The following is a 7257-nucleotide window of genomic DNA, read 5'->3' on the forward strand; positions in this document are numbered from 1 at the left end:
AAATCTATTCCAGAGTGGTAGGTTGCAAGGAAGCATTTTCCCACTCTTGCCAGTAGAAATCTCACGGAAATAAGATCAAACAATAAAAAAGTACAAGTCATAATCTTACGAGGATGGGGAGCATAGACTCAAGAACAGGCCAAGCAACATCAGATTAAAGTCAAGAAAACAGATGTGTGTGTAATAACGGGCTTAGTAGCCAGAAAAAGCAGAGGACCAGCAAAGCCTACAGAACAATCAAAAGGCTGCAGAAGTATGAAAGGAAGAACCAATTCCAAGCTTGAGGAATGCTTGAGACTCTGTACAAGGTACCCTTCTTTACAATGCTTTCCCTACTCAACCCCCCTCACCCCCCCCCCGACACACACACACATGCAGAGTAGACCTTTGGGAAGGCGAATGAATGCTGGCCGGCCTGGTAACAGAGAATCATCTTGCTTTCTCCCCAGTCCCAGGTGAAAGTGAAAGATGAGAAAAGAATAATTTCACTTTCTTTTATACCACTCAGTAGTGTAATAGTACAGTACTGAGGTCAGTGTCTAGGTCTGAATAGGCACTTCCCTAGGGATGCTACAGCACATAACTCATGAGCATGTAATTACAAAATGATTTCCTACTGAGCTTTGAACTGCATTAACAGGATTTCAGCTATTTAATTCTTTACACACTTTTGTAATTATGCTTTGGTTTGCACTATATTGGTAATATTAAAATTTGTTTCAGTTTCTCATTTAGTTATTGATGGAGAGAAGGAGATATAGTCTAAAATTGAAGTGGGTGTTAAAAATAGAGGAACCCTAAAGACAGATACCTGATTAACCTAATGGATGCATACCTTCTTAAAATGTCAACTACCTTTCATTTTTAATCAACTGCTAATGCTAGCTAATAAATTCCTGCCCACCCTAAGATTCTATAACATCAAGTAATGAATCTAAGAATTAAGAGGAACTTTCAGGGTATATTTGTTCCAAGTGCAATTACTAAACCAAAACATACTAAGACTCTAACTAAAGGAAAAGTTCCACTTCAACAGATTTTGAGATTGGCTTCTTCAGTTTTCCTAGTTGGTTAGCAGAAAATACTTCTCTGAAGGAGAGGCCTCGCCCTGAGAAGCTTGTGGCCTTTCCTTCTGCCTGGACGTGACAAGCATCTCTAAACCCCAGCACCCTGCATGAAGTTACTTCCAAGTATCTACATTCTTTGGTTTCAGACAAGACTGAGAAACAAAATGTCCATGCTACTGGAAAACTAACTGCCTTGGCTTTCTGTTTCTTCGCCATCTAAGTTGAAAATGATGCTTGTACCAATCAATCTCTTGAAGTTCTCCTCACCTGGAATGAGAACCTTATTCCAGAAAATATCTGGTCAATTAAGAAGACCTAAAATCTCCAAGAATAAATTACAGTATACTAGATATTACAATATAAATATATTCATAAACAGAACATTCCCTCTAAGGAGTAACAAAATCCATGGACGCATGGCTTTGCCAAAAACTTATGCATAACAGTTAAAATTTCCAAAGCGACTATATAGCTTTTCAGTTTTTAACATCTGCAGTCATATTTACATACTGAGGAGAAGATCCAAAGAAGAAAGGAAGAGGTGCCAAAATGCAGAAATGATATATAGCAAGCAAATCTCTTGGACATGCAATCATTAGGAGGCAGAAGTCAAAGAATAGGTAGGTGGATTAACCTTGGAAAAGAGAAAATGTTGATCTTGGTTTGGGAGTTAACATGTAGAAAAAGATTCTAATCTAAAAATTGAAATACATAAGTCAGAAAATAGAAAAAATGAAGTATATATTTCTAAAAGTTACACAATTAACTTTTAAGTGGTTGGGCAATAGCACTGTATAGTGAGTGAGATAAGCCAGATACAGAAAGATAAATACCACAGGTTATCTCTCAACTTTGGGTCCTATCTCTAAATCTTCAGATCTGAGTGTCTAAGCTAGAGCAACTGCAGATAGTAGGCAGTAAGAAAGAGACTGTGAGGATAGGAAATGGAGCTGAAGAGAGGGGCGGATGCAGGACGTACATACAAGCTGTGATGAGGGAAATGGCAAAAGGGGTTAAGGGACTTTGAGAAACAAGAAAGAAGGGTAATTCTAAGGGAGCTGGGTGGTAGAGGGATAAAGGTAACCAAGGGTAACTGGGAAAAAAACACGCATAGAAAACATCCTTTTATGTTTACATAAAAATGTATGTTTATAGGAATATACATAGAAAGATATAGGTATGTAAATAGCTAAAAGGAAGTCATGCCACTTGAGGTGACAATGCTTCCCTCCAAGAGCATAGGCTACATAATAGAAATACCAGTGCCAGGCCTGGGCATTTTCCCTTTGAGCTATTGGTCAGAGTATCTGAGGGACTCTCAGAACAATATAAGCATTGCTGTTGACCTTAGTTTTCTCCCCAGGTGCCACGCCAGGAAGGAAAGCAATTGAGAGCAACACCAGCTGCAATGTCTACAAATTACCACTACCAACCCAGCTAGATATGCTCAATAGTGCGGTAGTGGTACCCACGGTATGGGGATAACCAACAGCCAGCTAATTAGATGCAAGGCCCAGTTGATAAGAAGGAATTGATTATTGCTTGACATTGTATACCTAGCCAACGATTGGGGGCTGGTGAGTTCATGGACTGAGAGGAGAATCTACTATTGACACTTTACTAAACCACCATAATTTCCAATTATATTGGGAATTTCCATAATTTATATCCTTACATCCACAGCTAAATATCTCTCCCAGTCCTCACCAAAGAAGGTTCTTTTATTTGCATCAGATGGCGACCATATTAGTCAGGGCTCTCTAGAGAAACAGAACTGATAGGATGAAAATATATAGAAAGGAATTTATTAGAATGGCTTACAGGCTATGGTCCAGCTAGTTCAACGATGACTGTCTACCAGTGGAAAGACCAGGAATCAAGCAGTTGTTCAGTCTGTGAGACTGGATGCATCAGCTTGTCTTTTGTATACCTCAGAATCCAAAAGAAACGGGTTCTAATACCAGTAAGGAAGTAAGCATGCCAGAGAGAATGAGGACAAGCAAGAAAAAGGTGACAAGTTTCCTTCTTCTGCGTCCTTTACACAGGCTGCCGCCAGAAGGTGTGGCCCAGGTTTAAGGTGGATGTTCTTACCTCAAAAGGGCTGGCTTTAGGATGAGTCTCTGAACTTCAAATGAGCCAATTGAGAAAAAGGTGTTTGGATTTTAGTTAATTTCAGACGGAGTCAGGTTGACAACCAAGCACAGCCACCACAGAGACTATCATAAAACTTCACTATCATAAAAATGCAGAGAATGAATGACTCTGGGGTGCCCAGCTCCAGTTCCTACATCCATAAGACAACCCCCAAACCTAAGGTTCAGGTAATATCACAGAAACAAATATAAAAAGTATAAAAACAAGAGAACCTGGATGCCTGTTACAGGATAGTGTCTTGTCTTTATGACAGGGAAGACGCTTCATCCATAAAATATTAATAATATGTCTGCCTAAACAAGACCTTCACAACATAGGTGGGAAACATCTCAAAGGTCCTGCCCCTAGAACAATAGATCCAGGCAGGTATTGACTGGTAAGAGAGAGAGAATCAGTTTTCCTCAGGTATGAGCCCAATAGGTTACCCAAATTCAACTGGTCAACCCCAAACACATACACACATGATAAACACTAAATAGGCTACGAAACTTGTGTTTATATGTCTCTCTCTCTCTCTCTCTCTCTCTCTCTCTCTCTCTCTCTCTCTCTGTGTGTGTGTGTGTGTGTGTGTGTGAATGTGTGTGTTTGCAGCAATATTAGTTAAAGAGATCACTAAGTTAAGAGGAAGTAAGAAGCATGGGAAGAATTAGAAGGAAAAGGGAAGGAGTAGAGATGTAAATGCAGTACTCAAATCAATTTCTAAATTAATAATAAAATATATGTTAAAAATACCATCTACTCCAATATTTGAATTAACTGTATAGAAAGGAAGAATGACTGTAATTAATACTACCTCTCATCTTAGGATACAGAACTAGGAAATGTGTGCTCACAGATAAAGAGAGGGTGGCGAAGGTGTGTTAAAATATATACTAAGTTCCTTGTAACCAGGAAGGAATATGCAGGTGAGGCCCTAAATGCATGTCTAATATCTGTGGAGCAGAGACATTCATTTCTGAAGATGGAAGGCAGGGTTTTCTTCTCAGGGTCCCATACTCTGAGCAAGTTAACCATTCGGTCTATGACATGAATGACAAATTATGTCACAATCGGTAAGGCATTTGCAGACTAAACCAGAACAGCATTGTCTGCTGTGCTCATTTCTACCATTTCTTAGAGCTAGCACAACACTGGCAGTGGGAAGAGAATGAATTTCAAAGTCCTCTGACCAAGTTTAAAACTCTGGTGTTGTTTATTAGCAATAATTAGATCTGTGTGCCCCTGAACGAGCACTGAAGTCAATACTGCACAAATTTTCTGGGTCTCCCAGGTCTTCTAATACTGAGTCAGCACTAGCATGCATCACTGAAAAAGATGTAGGTTTAAGCACGATACTAGATTTAGAGGGCCTAGGTCAGATTCTGTATATCCATCTGTTACCAGAAGCTCTGAGGAGTCACTAGGATCAGAACCCAGCTAGACTCTTTTCCAATTCCACAGAACCTCCAATTGGGAGTACCTTTTGTTTGGCTCATTTCTTATCCCAAGTTTCTCTAGATAATCTTCCCTTGAATAATTTCTGCCAGGATTTTGCTCTTGAATAGCAACAATACAATTTCCTAGGGGAGCCTCAGCCCAATATCACAAACCAGGTTCAAAAATCAAAAGGCAGATATTTACTGTCTTCACATTCTGGAAACTAGAAATGCAAACAACTAAAACTTTTGTAGCTCTTTGGGTTGAAGTGTCTTCTTGGTCTGTGGAATCAGTTCTTTTAAAAAAGTGCAAGAGAAGCCTACGGACCCTGCCCCAGGATCTTTTAGTCTTAACACAGTTGAATTATAATTTGCAGCAACCAGCATCTCTGCAGATCTTTGAAGTTTCTTCAGAACGCCAAACTTCCCATTGCATATGGCACGTGTAATTTTCTACTTGCCACTCGCTCTTTTACCAAAGTTATTTTCCACCACCAGGAATACTTCAGTAATGTATAGAAAGCTTATGCTCCTGACTTCGGGGTTCCTACTTTCACTCAGGAAAAACTGAAAGGAAACCACAATCAATATGCAAGGAAATAAAGAGGATGATTAATGCTATGTAGGTAATTAATGTAGTGTGTCGGAGATGAAGGACAACAGGATAGGAAGAAAGAGAGGTAACATTAGACTGGGGGTTTCAGGAGAAAAGAGTGTCACTAATCTAACTGCATCTGTCTCAAAATCCCACAGACCATTACAAGACATAATTAAAGGTTTTAAATGTGTAAACTTAGAACATTTCCAGTAAAGGAAAATCTGTAATGTATGTGTGGATCCATAAGTGTGTGCTTATGCCTATATGACACATGTTAATTAACTTCTCTACCTCATTTCTTCCATTCCGTTGACCTCTTGCTCATTTAGAAAAATAAACAGCTTTTGCAAGCTTTTTCAGACTCTCTCCTAATATAGAATCCTGCATATTTTGCTTCACTGCCATCACTCATTTGGGTATTTTATAACTTGAATTCTAACGTATTATAATCCAAAGAGCCTCTCTCTCTCTCTTTTTTTTTTTTTTACTGGTTATTGTATTTATTTACATTTCAAATGTTGTCCCCTTTCCAGGCTCCCCTTCCACAAATCCCCCATCCCACACCCCCTCCTCTTTGTCTTTATGAGGGTGCTCCTCCATCCTCTCACACAATCCAGCCTCAACCCTCTACCATTCCCCTTCCTGGGGCATCAAGCTGCCACAGGACCAAGGGCCACTCCTCCCACTGATACCAGATAAGGCCATCCTCTGCTACATATGTAATTGGAGCCATGGATCCCTCTTATGAGCCACTCTTAATTCTTCCCCAAGTGGATGAGCTAGTTTTGTTTTGCTGTGACCAAACATCATGCCCAAGGCAACTTATAAAAGAAAGTTTTCTTCCTTTACAGTTGCAGAGACAGAAAAGTCTGTCACAATGGAGAACATCAGGCATGGAGGCTGGAACAGGATGCTAAGGGCTGACATCTTGAACTACAGTGTTGAGGCAGAGAGTGAAATTGGAAAATGGCTCAAGCCTTTAAGATCGCAAGGCCAGCTTCCAATGACACACTTCCTCCAATAAGGTCACACTACCTCAGTCTCTCCAAATGAAGACACTAACTAGATAGCAAGCATTCAAACGTCTGGGACTGTGCTGGACATTCCATAGGATGCACCATAAAGCAATGCTAAAAAGCTGTTTGGCAATCTTAAATATGAATTCAAATCTGATGTTTTGCTTAATCTGACCAACAAAGCTATGAGAGAAAAAATAAGTTTGTTATCATAATGTCTGCTTGTAGTTCCCTATGTGTGTCCTTTTTCTCATGAACTCGCCTGTCATCCTTGTGCAGGGGCCATGCTCATCTTCTCTGTATCTTTCCAATTTTAGGATATGTGCTGCGGGAGCGAGCACAATGTGTGTCCTTTCATGTGCCTGTGCTCATATCAGCTTCCCTTAAAGAGTGCGGGTAAGCAATTTCCCTGAATGACATAGTTCCAGAGATTGCCAACCAAAGCACCCCTGGCTGTGCGCTCAAGGTCACTCTATTTTTCTCATCATCGATATACCATTTTAAATTTATCTTCTAGAGAAATCCCTGGAAGACATTAGGGAAGCATCTTGGCAGTAGCCAAAGTTGTGGCAATGAGACGAAACGTACCTGTTCCTCCCAAGAGGGTAAGATTGAAACTGATTTTGCCCAGACAGTGAAGCAAATATGTTTTAGACCTCTTGGTTTAACCTTTCTATGTGAGTTATAATACCATTTTTTTAAAAAAAACCTAAACTTGCTGCACATCCCAATGAGTGAAATCCATGTTCCGAGGTCCTGATAAAAACAAGCATGAACAGGTCTATAGCATACATAAAACAAGCTAGTGTAACTAGTGAATAAAATTGTTTAATTTATGTCTTCTTAATTAAGTTTTAACCTAAAACTAATTCATTTAGTTACTAGAAAATGTTAAATATATTAAAATAAATTTAGTATCTAACTCCATTTTCACTATTGCACAGGTAGTATAAATATTGATTAGAGACCTCTGATGGATATTTAAAACAAAAACTGAGATTAGTTAT

The 7257-nt window shown here is 39.4% G+C and overlaps 1 non-coding gene across 1 annotated transcript; it reads right to left on the reverse strand.

The window, feature by feature from the left end:
* Nucleotides 1-6484: 6484 nt before the first annotated feature.
* Nucleotides 6485-6591, reverse strand: LOC116899753. Its single transcript, XR_004387768.1, has one exon. It is a non-coding gene; the product is annotated as a U6 spliceosomal RNA (small nuclear RNA).
* Nucleotides 6592-7257: the final 666 nt, after the last annotated feature.

Source organism: Rattus rattus, chromosome 4, assembly GCF_011064425.1.
Source record: "Rattus rattus isolate New Zealand chromosome 4, Rrattus_CSIRO_v1, whole genome shotgun sequence".
Taxonomy (NCBI): domain Eukaryota; kingdom Metazoa; phylum Chordata; class Mammalia; order Rodentia; family Muridae; genus Rattus; species Rattus rattus.